The sequence below is a fragment of the Scyliorhinus canicula genome, chromosome 13, assembly GCF_902713615.1.
Source record: "Scyliorhinus canicula chromosome 13, sScyCan1.1, whole genome shotgun sequence".
Taxonomy (NCBI): Eukaryota; Metazoa; Chordata; class Chondrichthyes; order Carcharhiniformes; family Scyliorhinidae; genus Scyliorhinus; species Scyliorhinus canicula.
In genome coordinates this window covers 148,275,625-148,289,856 of record NC_052158.1, presented here as the reverse complement: position 1 = coordinate 148,289,856, position 14,232 = coordinate 148,275,625, and positions in this window count along the sequence as shown.

The window sequence follows — 14,232 nt, the reverse complement described above, 5'->3', positions numbered from 1 at the left end:
TGAGGCTGAGAGTCTTGGGTTACAAGACGATATAGACGGGATGGTCAAATAGGCAGAAAAGTGGGAAATGGAATTTAACCCTGAAAAGTGTGAGGTGATACTCTTTGGAAGGAGTAATTTGACAAGGAAGTGTTCAACGAGTGGCCTGACACTGGGAAGTTCCGAGGAGCAAAGGGACCTTGGCTTGTTTGTCCGTGGATCTCTGAAGGCAGAAGGGCCGGTTAATAGGGTTGTGAACAAGGCATATGGGACACTTGCCTTTATCATTTGACACAGTAAGAAGTCTTACAACACCAGGTTAAAGTCCAACAGGTTTGTTTCAAACACGAGCTTTCGGAGCACGGCTCCTTCTTCAGGTGAATGGAAAGGCTTGTTCCAGAAATGTTTATATAGACACAGTCAGAGATGCCCCGGAATGCGAGCACCTGCAGGCAATCAAATCATCAAAGATGCAGAGAGAGAGGTAACTCCAGGTTAAAGAGGTGTGAATTGTCCCAAGCCAGTTCAGTCGGTAGGCCTCTGCAAGTCCAGGCTTGTTGGTGGGGGCCGAATGTAATGCGACATGAATCCCAGATCCCGGTTGAGTCCGCATTCATGCGTGCGGAACTTAGCTATAAGTTTTTGCTCAGCAATTTTGCGTTGTCGCGTCTCCTGAAGGCCTCCTTGTAGAATGCTGACCCGGAGATCAGAGGCTGAATGTCCTTGACTGCTGAAGTGTTCCCCAACTGGAAGGGAACAGTCCTGCCTGTTGATAGTCGCACGATGCCCGTTTATTCGTTGTCGCAGTGTCTGCATGGTCTCGCCAATGTACCACGCTTCGGGACATCCTTTCCTGCAGCGTATGAGGTAGACTACATTGGTCGAGTCGCACGAGTATGCGCCGCGTACCTGGTGACTCCATTGTCAACTTGTCAGACTACACCCTTCAACCAGACGAAATCGAAGTCCTCAGCAGAGGGCTCAATTTCTGCACCACCACCAAAATGGACCCCATCAGTCTCGCGGCAGATACGGAGGAATTCATCAGGCGAATGAGGCTCCGGGAATTCTTCCACAGACCCCAAGAGGCCGACAGCGAACCCAGGGACACGACCAATGAACCGGAACAGCAGACCGCGAGATCTGCAGTGCAGCAACTGAAAAGGAAAGAGTCAAATTGGACCCCTCCGGAAGGCCGCTGCCCTAGACTCGACATGTATGCTCAAGCCGTCAGAAGTCGTGTCAATGCCAGATTCATCACTCGCAATCACAAGGCAGCCTCAAACGTCACCCAAGCACAACGCAACGCCCACCCACCAGGTACGCGGCGCATACTCGTGCGACTCGACCAATGTAGTCTACCTCATACGCTGCAGGAAAGGATGTCCCGAAGCGTGGTACATTGGCGAGACCATGCAGACACTGCGACAACGAATAAACGGGCATCGTGCGACTATCAACAGGCAGGACTGTTCCCTTCCAGTTGGGGAACACTTCAGCAGTCAAGGACATTCAGCCTCTGATCTCCGGGTCAGCATTCTACAAGGAGGCCTTCAGGAGACGCGACAACGCAAAATTGCTGAGCAAAAACTTATAGCTAAGTTCCGCACGCATGAATGCGGACTCAACCGGGATCTGGGATTCATGTCGCATTACATTCGGCCCCCACCAACAAGCCTGGACTTGCAGAGGCCTACCGACTGAACTGGCTTGGGACAATTCACACCTCTTTAACCTGGAGTTACCTCTCTCTCTGCATCTTTGATGATTTGATTGCCTGCAGGTGCTCGCATTCCGGGGCATCTCTGACTGTGTCTATATAAACATTTCTGGAACAAGCCTTTCCATTCACCTGAAGAAGGAGCCGTGCTCCGAAAGCTCGTGTTTGAAACAAACCTGTTGGACTTTAACCTGGTGTTGTAAGACTTCTTACTGTGCTCACCCCAGTCCAACGCCGGCATCTCCACATCATTTATCATTTGAGGCATAGATTACAAAAGCAGGGAGGTCATGGTGGAGCTGTATAGAACTTTGCTAAGGCCACAGCTGGCGTACCGTATGCAATTCTGGTCACCACATTATATGAAGGATGTGATTGCAGTGGAGGGGGTGCAGAGGCAATTCACCAGAATGGTGCCTGGGATGGAACATTTAAGTTATAAAGCAAGGTTGGAGTGGCTTGGGCTGTTTTCGCTGGAGCAGAGAAGACTGAGGGGCGACCTGATCGAGGTGCACTTGATTATGAGGGGCATGTGTAGTGATCTGCATAACTGTATATACCCAACGGGGTAATGTAAATACACTACAACTAAGTAACCACGAGAGGGAGCACTAGAGATGTATAAAATCGACAGTCGAAAGCCAGGAGGTCACTCTTCACAGGAACAACAGCTAGTGAGCAGGCCACAGACAGACTCTCATGTAACATCGAGTATAAGCTCTGGAGAGAGAACAAACTCACTCAATAAAGCATTTACTTCAACTGGAAGATTACGAGCTTTATTCAGACATAAGAAATAATATAATATGGGCAGGCTGGATAGGGAAGCAGCTGTTTCCCTTGAAGGGTCAGTTATGAGGGGACACAAGTTCAAGGTGAGGGGTAAGAGGTTCAGGGGGGGTTTGAGGAGAAATGTTTTTACCCAGAGGTAATGACAGTGTGGAATGCATTGCCTGGGAGGGTGGTAGAGGCGGGTTGCCTCACATTCTTTAAAAAGTACCTGGATGACCACTTGGCACATCTTAACATTCGACGCAATGGACCAAGTGCTGGCAAATGGGATTAGGTCGCCAAGTCAGGAGTCTTTCATGCGCTGGTACAGACTCGATGGGCCGAAGGGCCTGTTCTGCACTATATTAGAACATAGAACATAACATAGAACATACAATGCAGAAGGAGGCCATTCTGCCCATCGAGTCTGCACCAACCCACTTAAGCCCTCCCTTCCACCCTATCCCCATAACCCAATAACCCCTCCTAATGTTTTTGGTCATTAAAGGACATTTTATATGGCCAATCCACCTAACCTGCACGTCTTTGGACTGTGGGAGGAAACCAGAGCACCCGGAGGAAACCCACACAGACACGGGGAGAACGTGCAGATTCCTCACAGACAGTGACCCAGCGGGGAATCGAACCTGGGACCCTGGCGCTGTGAAGCCCCAGTGCTATCCATTTGTGCTACCGTGCTGCCCATATTATTCTGTGATTCTGTGATTAATAGGAAAGGCTTCCACTCACTGAATGGAGTGTGATGACGACTAACAAATCCTATAGATTTTCATGAGGTATCCCAAAACCATCATGGATTCCTACACCTTAGGTAGATCGCAGATCCCGGGCATCTTCAAAGGACAACACAATATCCCTGGTTGGCTCCTTGGGGACAAAACGTAACTGCAAACCACAAGACACCATCTGAAGGCCACAAATTATCCCAGAGAGAAGATCGAATGACGCTCATGAGAGGATTTGAATATCGGTGGAACATATCAGAGACATGTTAAAAATATGATTCTGATGTCTGGACAGATCTGGCAGCTCAGTGCAGCTCACCCCCCCCCCCCCCCCCCCCACCCCCCCAGAGGGTTCGCAGATCACCATGGCTGTGCGCGCTCCGCACTCTGGCATTGAAATGGGGGAAGGAGCTGCCAGATGCCGAAGCTGGAAGAGGATGTTCAATTAGGAGGACTTTGAAGGGAATGAGGGTGGTGAGGCTGAGGAAGTCGAGGCTGCAGAAGAAGAGGCTGCAGCATGAGCCAGGCGAGGCAAGCATGCACATGAGGCCCTCACAGTCAACTGATACCAGGAGGATGGTAATGAACAGTAATGAAATGAAAAAATGAAAATCGCTTGTTGTCACAAGTAGGCTTCAATGAAGTTACTGTGAAAAGCCCCTAGTCGCCACATTCTGGCACCTGTTCGGGGAGGCTGTTACGGGAATCGAACCGTGCTGCTGGCCTGCCTTGGTCTGCGTTCAAAGCCAGCGATTTAGCCCAGTGTGCTAAACCAGGGTGCTCTTGGACAAGCACCCTCCATTATGAGCCCACATAAACACTAGCATGTCTATCCCTCTCAATTCAACCATCCTCTCCGCTTCCGAATACTCACACAGGAAGCTCAACTTGTCCTGAGCCTTTGCAGAATGGTGAGATCTCAGGACGAGCTCCAGAAATCGGGTGCTGACTGGTGTAAGTTGTCCTAGAATCACATGTCTGAAGGTGCTGCCTCTTCCAGCATCTTTCATGCATCCCAGTTGCTATGGCAACCTACAGGAGGAAGCAGCTGCTCTCCTAGCCTCGCTGGGCTCATGTTTTCAATGTAACAATGCTCCTGCAGAAGAGTCAACACCAGCATATGTATAACACTCTCTGTGTCACCTTGAGGATCATACTGAGAGGAACCATAAGACCATAAGACCGTAAGACAATAGCGCAGAAATAGCCCACTTGGCCCATCGAGTCTGCTCTGCCATTCAATCTTGGCTGATATTTTCTCATCCCCATTCTCCTGCCTTCTCCCCATAACCCCTGATCCCCTTATTAATCAAGAACCTATCTACCTCTGTCTTAAAGACATTCAGTGAATTGGCCTCCACAGCCTTCTGCGGCAAAGAGTTCCACAGATTCACCACCCTTTGGCTGAAGAAATTCCTCCTCATCTCTGTTTTAAAGGATCGTCCCTTTAGTCTGAGATGGTGTCCTCTGGTTCTAGTTTTTCCTACAAGTGGAAGCATCCTCTCCACGTCCACTCTATCCAGACCTCGCAGTATCTTGTAAGATTCAATAAGATCTCCTCAAATCCTTCTAATCTCCAACGAGTACAGACCCAGAGTCCTGAAACGTTCCTCATACGACAAGTTCTTCATTCCAGGGATCATTCTTGTGAACCTCCTCTGGACCCTTTCCAAGGCCAGCACATCCTTCCTTAGATACGGGGCCCAAAACAGCTCACAATACTCCAAATGGGGTCTGACCAGAGCCTTATACAGCCTCAGAAGAACATCCCTGGTCTTGTATTCTAGCCCTCTTGATATCAACGCTAACATTGCATTTGTCTTCTTAACTGCCGACTGAACCTGCACATTAACCTTAAGAGAATCGTGAACAAGGGCTCCCAAGTCCCATTGTGCTTCTACTTTCCGAACCATTTCTCCATTTAGAAAATAGAGAACCACTCCGACCAAGGCTGCCAAGACCCGAATGCAGGTGTTGGGATATCTATTTAGACGTGACGCAGTCCTCTGTGCCTCCTTCTTGTCAATTACATTGACACCTGGCACCTGCAGTTCAGGATTCTGGCCTACAGTCACCATCACCTTTCTATGGATATGGACCACCTGAGGATGGCAAAATTCAAACAGTTTCCCTCCATACATCACAGTGCCTCCTCTTGAGCAAAGACGGTTCACCATCATGGCTGTTCCTGATGAACCGCAGCAGGCTCAGACAGCATGACACACCGAAGGCTATATCTACTTGATAATAAAGACCACATATCAACTTTACCACATCCTCGCTCCTAACCAATAGCTTCGCTCAGTGTACCACCAAGCTTTCATATGCGCTTCCAGAGCTTGTTATAAGGCTCCATTGAAAGGAGAAAATCACCAATCAACACACTAACCTCAATGAGGGTTTAGTTGAGGGTACACTCTTTGCTTCATCCTACATCATGAATATAGCTTTGTGGCTGCTAAATGGACAACTGAAAGGTAGATCATAGCATTTACAGTGCAGAAGGAGGCCATTCGGCCCATCGAGTCTGCACTGGCTCCTGGAAAGAGCACCCTACCCAAGGTTAACACCTCCACCCTATCCCCATAACCCGGTAACCCCACCCAACACTAAGGGCAATTTTGGACACACTAAGGGCAATTTATCATGGCCAAGCCACCTAACCTGCACATCTTTGGACTGGGGGAGGAAACCGGAGCACCCGGAGGAAACCCACGCACACACGGAGAGGATGTGCAGACTCCGCACAGGCAGTGACCCAAGCCGGAATCGACCGGCAGGGACCCTGGATCTGTGAAGCGATTGTGCTAGCCACAATGCTACCATGCTGCCCCATAAACTCTCAAGATGTGGGTATGAGTGCCATGACCATAAGGTGACTGAGAGGAGCATAACCGAGACTCATTGAAGTGGCAAAGCCCTCAGAAGTATTGTTGAGCGGAGCACACATGCATTCTGAATGTTTGAAATGCGCTTGGTGCACAGGAGCCCGCAATAGCTCTGAGGAAGGGCTAATAGCATGAAAACCCTGCTGGATAAAAGACAGTACATGGGGTTCCAGGATACATGACAGTTTTCTATCTCTTTAAACATCTCTCTTTCTACACCAGACCTTGACCTCTCTTGAAAGCAGCCTCAGCCTTACACAGCTAAGAAACAGGATGACATGACTCTGCGAAGCATTTGAACCAGGTTCTCCTACAAGAGTTCCTTACATTAATGATGATGTATCACTAGTGTCAGGAATGATCTGAACAGGCATACACTCTTGTGTTGATGAAAGCTGGTTACATAGATACGAGGCGCATGATAGTGAAACCTACGATAAGGAGAGGGACAGACCATGCTGGCATGTCTGTTTGACAGCGACGTAGCTCATGATAAAGTGGAGGCACAAGCAAAAGGAGATGTTAAATGTCTTGTATTCTGTGTACATTGATGATTATTATAAGCAGGTGCTTAAGACTCTTGCCGTTGTTGTGCTCCGAACATTACTTAGATTTCCGAACCCTACCACGACACCTTGGAGCTTTCCCAAAAGCCACAGTGCCGGTGAAGGCAGCTTGCTGGCTGCTACGCCCTATTATCTGTGATGACTTCAGTGGGCATCCTATGGAGGCCCCAGCCTACTTTGGGTGTCCTTCTGTGGAGCAGGTGCAACTTCGTCAGCTTGTGGAGCTGAAGCTGGTGGGGTTACAGGAAGAGAGGATAAGGGTCAGATGGACACCACAGGGGTCACCTAGGTGGATGACCCCAGGGTGTACACCTGCTGATCCTCCTCTTCCCTGTGGGTGCCCAAAGGTCCCTGGCTAACTCCTTGAGGAGAAAGGGCTGTTGCACTGAGAAAAAGCTGACCCACTCCCCCTATCAAGTAGCCACTGATGGATGCCACCAAGGGATACAGCAAGGGAGCATTGCTCCTGCAACAATGCAGGACTAATGTCATGGTACCAAGATCAGTGTTGAGTTTAGTGCTTGTCAGTGCTGGCCTGAGTGCATTGGCATGCCAATGCTATCACCTCGGATTGAATGCGAACAGCATCCTCCATCATTCATTGCATTCTGAGGGATGCAGCAGTCATGCCTTCCTGACCTTCCCTGAATGGTCACTGCAGTTCACAGAACTGATTTGCGCCTGAGTTCGGAGGCTCATCATTTGATTGATCAGAATTGTGCTCCAGCAGTCGTCCGAGTGCTGACGACTTCTGACACCCTTTCCTCCACCTGCTGTGGACCAGATTGTGAATCCAAGACTGCTCTAATTCTGGCTCCTACCAAAATGTGTGTCTCTGCGCTGATGGAGGGCGGGGTTGAGAACTGTGGCGGGTCTTGAAATGTGCTGACCTCAGGTTCTTCACCCCAGGTGACCTCGGAATGGAAGCTAAGGGCCTGGTTTATAGGTGTCCTTGAGTGTTATCCAGAGGTACCTGTGAACGAGGGAGAGAAAATTATTGCATGGCAGAAGACAAATGGATGATTGATGGCTGGTACACACACGATGGGCCGAAGTTCCTCTTCCTGCGCCGTAAAACTCTATGACCTTGTCTCTTTGGGAGTGAGGATCCGAATGTCAACCCCTTCAATCCCCCATCCCTGCCAAAGCCGAAGACCTCTCCCTTGTGCAAGCTCGTCCTGCATAAAAACAGACAGAGAGAGTGTCAGCACGACACATGCCAAGGCAAATCATACGGATCATGCGTGTGCGGTGAGTGGCGACATAGCTGGGAGGAGGACGCGAGCTCAAGGGGACATGAGACTGATGGAGATGTGAAGGTGTGTGTGTGTGTGTGAGAGTGAGTGGTGATGCCCTGAGCTGGCAGTGAGCGAGATTAATGTGAATGTGTGAACGTGTGATGGGCTGGTGAGTCAGTCAGTTACAAGTTTTGAAATGATGAACTTACCTTGATGGCATGGATGAGATCATTTCACATCTTCCAACACTGGATGGCGAGCCTTGTGTGTGGCGATTTGGCACTGGCCGCTATTACCACCGCCTCCCAAGTCAGAATAGTGAGGCTGATGGCCCTGAGGCCAGAACGGGGGTAAGGGACATCGCGGCGGACCTCAACTGTGTGCAGCAGGCAGTCCAGGCGAGGTATTGATGAAATTCGGTCATCTTGACTTTTGGGGCCATCTTGTTTCTGTGCAGCAACCTTGGATTGCATAAAGTGCAATAGGTGTGCACAGGTGTGCTTTAAAATGGCGGCTGGAGTGAGGCAACGGGTAGATCACGGTGTGGCGGGTGAGGTCACGGTGTGGCGGGTGAGGTCACGGTGTAGTGGGTGAAGTCACGATGTGGCGGGTGAGGTCACGATGTGGCAGTTGAGTCCAAGGCTGATTTTGTGGCTGTGCTTTCTATATGAAAGGGTAGCAAATAACTGACCATCAAAAAATTCTCTAGTTACCTCATTTTGACAGCGGACAAGACATGGTGACAAAACAAGCACTGAGGGTGTGGACTGTAGCGGTTCAAGGAGGCAGCTCCCCACACCTTCTCAAATTCAGGATCGCCTAGCCAGCGATGCTCAAACCCCATGAAAGAAATCAAACCCAAAGGGCAGCAAATACTTCAAGGCCTCCATGCAGATAGTGGTACTTAATGTATTCGTTCTGACACCATTTGAATGATTCAATGACCCATATTGTTTTAACCCCTAGGCATTCACATTGACTCAATATGCACAGCTCGCATTACTGAGACAAAAGGCTGTGGGTTCAAGTTCCACTTGAGAGAGCTGAGCACCAATTCCAGGCTGCCACTGCATTGCAATAAAGAGGGAGTGCAGCACTGTCGGAGGTGCCATTTTCCAGGTGGGTTTAAACGGAGGCTCTGTCTGCTCTCTCAGTCGGACATTCCGTGGCATTCTTTCAACGAAGGCCAGGGAGTTCCCCCTGATGTCCAGGTCCATATTTACCCCACAACCAACAGCTAAATCGCTGGCTTTTAAAGCAGGCCAAGCAGGCCAGCAGCACGGTTCGATTCCCGTACCAGCCCCCCGGGACAGGCGCCGGAATGTGGCGACTAGGGGCTTTTCACAGTAACTTCATTGAAGCCTACTCGTGACAATAAGCGATTTTCATTTCATTCATTTCATTTCAAGTGAAATGGCAAATGCTCGCATCTTCCAATACATACAGTGTTGACTTATTTAGTACATACACCAACACAAAGTGAAAAAATAAAGTTACATGAGGCTACGTTGGTACACGGCCCGCTCTCAGTCCCATTTCTCAATTCTGCCACAGTCCCTCTGCCTTCGCAAACTCCTCTGCCGCTTCCGCCGTCCCAAAATAAGAGTCCTTGGATTTGTAGGTCACCATCAACTTAGGTGGATATACTATGCCGCACTGCACCTTGCTGATGTACAGTGCCTTCTTCACCCGGCTGAAGGCAGCCCGCCTCCTCGCCAGCTCCACCGTAAAGTCCTGGTATATGCACATACCATCTCCAGCCCACTGCACCACCCGCTTCTGCTTTGCCCAGCACAGGACCTTCTCCTTAATGCTATACCTGTGGAAACACACAGTTACTACTCTTGGCGGCTCACTCGTCTTTGGTATAGGCCTCCACAACCGGTGAGCCCGATCCAGTTCATATTGAGAGGGATCGTCCCCCTCCCCCAATAGCTTCGCCAACACCGTGGCAAAATACTCCGTCAGCCTCGGGCCTTCCACTCCTTCAGGCAGACCCACAATCCTCAGATTCTGCCACCTGGATCTCTTTTTCCAAGCTTGGACATTTTCCCTCCCTGTGCCTTCTTACAGCTTTTTCAGCCTCCGTTGCCCCCGGGACCGGACGTTAAAACCCCAAAATTTCTATTCCCGAGCGGGAGCCCTTCAGTGTGTGTCTGCCTCCCGCCCACCATCACCGGAAGTCTGGTTGGGTGATAGTTGAGTTGTTGGGGATCTGATTGGGGTTTAGTTGCTTTGCTCACTAAAATTACCCAGGTGTTAGATCAGCCATTAAACGATCAAACGTTTCCAGGGTTTATTGACCGCAGAGGAGTCCAAATGTGAGGCGTGAAGAAAACTGGTTTGTTTCAAAGTAAACTATTCACAGTACACTCCAGGTCCCAACCGGGACTACCGGGGCTCAGCTCTCACCTGGACCAGCTTATACACTAGAGTCCACTTACTCTGTTGATGGACCCTCAACGCTTAGCGGAGAAGCTGGTATTCAACGAGACTCACGCGGAGACTAATTGGTCTATCCGTATCAGCCTCCTGCGGGTTATAACACAGGTTAAGTACTGAGATAAGCCCCATGTAGGTAGCCTAAGTCTCTGTCCTTAACTCAGGATTGGAGTCATCTGTGGAGGGTCCAGGCTACCGGAAATTTGCTCATCCGAAGTTTAAACTTCCCGGCACATCCCAGATATATCCCTGTTTTAGGGCTTTCACAGGGTCCTGATACACATCTCGCCAAATACTTCCCGTCTACGACAATCAGACGAGGATTTGGGCACAAAATAACAGCAGAGATGATGGCCGGGATTCTCCGCCACACCACTCTGACGCTGGGTCGCAAATTCTCCGGCGACCGGAGAATCGCTGCCTATCACGCCAGCGCGGTCACCGCGGTGCCGGTTGGGGGCTGTTGAAAACGCCCCCCCCCCCCCCCCCCCCCCCCACGATTCTCCACGCTCGATGGATCGAGTTCGGCCGAGTCCCGTTGGCATCGTTTGCATATGGTCCTACCCGGCGGGACCTCGCCGTTCTGGCTGTGGAGCCCGTCCTGGTAGGGGGGCAGCAGGGGGAGCCGACTCCAGGTGGGGCTTCCACGGTGGCCAGGCACGCAATTGGGGGCAACCGATCGGCGGGCGGGATTGTTCCGGGGGGGGGGGGGGGGGGACTATGTTCCTCCGTTCTTGGCCCTTGTAGGGCTCCACCATATTGCATGGGGGCCAGCGTGGACATGCCAGTTGTGGCACACATGCGCAAACCCGCGCGGCCATGGCGTGCGCATGTACAATCCCGTGCCGGCCGTGGCGGGCCCGCTTTCAGCACCGGAGCAGCGCATATCACTCCGGTGCTGTTCTAGCCCCTGAGGAAGGGGTGAATGCCTGGGCCTGGAGGCCTATTGACGCCGGCGCCGCTCGCACCAGTTTTGACGCCGGCATCAACACTTGGCTGGAATTTCGCAGAATCCCGGCCCATGCTTCCAAAGAACGTCATTGGCTGGAAATTATCTTGACATCACTGACACTCTATACATAACGTGGGCTGATTCAGACCACAGGAGTACCAGACACGACGTCCCAACGCACACACTCATTCACTTCCTTAAAAATGCAAATAAAACCATACATAATTGTCTTAGTGCGAGCGAAACATGGGGAGCTTGGATATTTCCAATTTATAATTTCAATAAGGATGCAGGGAGTCTCCACCGCGTAAAATAAAGAACTTTGCTTTATTTACAATTACGGTACATACACTTCCCGTTAGATTCCTAGCGGGTCTCCTACCGGCCGGAGATCATACTCCGCCATAACCACGGGGAAGATAATCATTTCCAGCCTGTAAGTCCCACGCGGGATATTACAATGATAAATCCTGGAGGAGCTAAAGCTGGTTGAAAACATTTGAGTGATGTTTTCAATCAGTTTTTTGCCCCCTGATGTTGTGTCTCTCACGCTTTCTCCTAGCTGCTCAGTTGACAGCAGTGAGCTGCATAAGTATGCTCGAATGATGTAGCGACGTAGCATGGGGGCAACATGAAGGAGCACACACAGTACCGTAGCCAGTTTTCATTCTTCCCTGAGTGCAGCCAAGTCCCCTCGCCCCCATAGCCTGCCGGGGCTAGGTCTGAGGACCCTTGCAGGCTGGGCAGCTGTGGGTTGCCCCATAGGCAGCTCTTTTAACTTTAATTGGTTTCCTACACGCTGGACAAAAAGCCCTTTAAAAATAGCGGACAGTAAGGCTGGTTCAAATCGGGTAGTGGGCAGAGGATATTCCGCCTGGAAACAGGACAAAATTGGACAAATTGTGACCCGATCTATAAATGCTCGTCCTTTTTCAGTTGCTGGCTGCAACATCTGCCTTTTATGAGGGCAGCTACATCCTGGATCGTGGGTTTGCACAAACATGTCGCGCTGGTTTCAGAGTGCCAAACATGTTTTTTGTTTTCACTTTAAATCATTTAAATCTTTAAATCGGCTGTTAGGCTAATACAAAGCTGCTTACACAGCTGGTGCCAAATTAAATGAAGTAATGCTATAAGTGGATTAGTGAGCTGAAAACTACATGGAACTTTATGAAGCTGGATCGCCTGGCCTCAGGTGTTCTCGTTCTGGAGGAGCTTTCACATACTCGGTGAATTGACTTTTTTATGGGCCAGGGTTTAGAGAATCCCAAAGTGTATCATACAGTTCATCTGACCCACAACTTTTAATAGATTGTGGTATGTGGAGCACACGGCCCACTCTGCAGGTGTGGTGCAGCAGAAATGGAAAGGTATTTTTTAAAGCAAAAACAATGTTTATTCCATTAACTCATGTTAACCTTTTTTAAAACATACAGTGAACACCTGATCAACCATCAATTCAAATACAACCCCAAAGAATACAACACTAAGTAATCCTTAAGCTGTCCCTTTAACATACATAAGACTAAAAAAACCTTTAAAACAGAACGACATCAGGCTTAACTTCACTGCTGAGAACAGTTACCATGTTGAAATCAGCAAATAAACATTTATAAGCTTGCAGAGATTCACATACAACCTGCTGTGATTGCAGCTTCTCCAGAACTAACATGAAACCAAACCCATCATGCAGCAAAAGCTTAAAGCGTAAGTAAAAAGCTGACAGACAGCCCAGCTCCACCCACTCTCTGACATCACTGCAGTAATAAACACCCATTTCTTAAAGGTATGCTCATTATAGATATTTATATACACACCCATTTATAAACACCCATTTGTTAAAGGTACTCTCACATGACACCTCCCCCCCAAGAAAAAAACCCATCAACTTCAAGATGGTTTCATTATTCACCTTTTCACTATCCTTCAAGAAATGCACACAGTAAATATACCCTTTTGTTTCAGAAACCAACACACACAAACAGGTATAATAATATTGACCATTTTTGTTCTTCTTCCTCCAACTGGAATCCTTCTCGATTGACAGTCTCTTTGAACAAGAAGGTCTCTGCACAATCCATCCATTTCTCTACGCCTCGGCATTTCTCTTTAAAGTCAGATGCTTCAGTTCAATCTGATCATAGAGTCCCTTTTAATTCTCCAACACAAGAGCATTGGTTATCACAGCTTTCAGGCAGTCAAATGCCTGTTGAAAGTCCGCTGTTCACTGAAATTTTTGACGCTCTTCAGCAAGTCCATCAGTGGAGTAACCACGCAACAAAAATATTGCACAAATTTCCGATCAAATCCATTCATGCCAAGAAATCACATTATTTCCCTTCGTCTTGAGGGTATCGGAAACTCCTCAATAACTGTTGATTTCTCATCCCAAGTGATAATTCGACCCTATCTATTTTTTATGGCCAAGGAAAGTGACTTGGGCTTTTCCAAATTCACTTTTGACTAGGTTTACCACGAAACCCGCCTGCTGAAGTCGATCGAGTATCTCCATCAGATGTTTTAAATGTTCTTTCCATGTCTGGCTGAAAATTACGAGATCATCGATGTATACCCCACAATTAGGTAATCCTTAAACAACTTTGTTAGTTAACTGTTGAAATGTGGCTGGGGCGTTTTTCATGCCAAATGGACCTTGAATTGGTATATACCATCTGGAGTCACAAAAGCTGAAATTTCCTTCGCTCTTTTGGGTAAAGGTACCTGCCAGTAACCTTTAAGTAAATCCAGTTTGGAAATGAAAGCTGATTATCCCACTTTCTCAATGCAATCCTCCAAATGTGGGATAGGATAAGAGTCCATTCTTGTAACTACATTAACCTTATAAAGTCCACACACAACTGTTGGGTACCGTCTGGTTTAGGTACCATCACTATGGGTGAGCTCCATTGGCTGCAACCACTTCAATTATG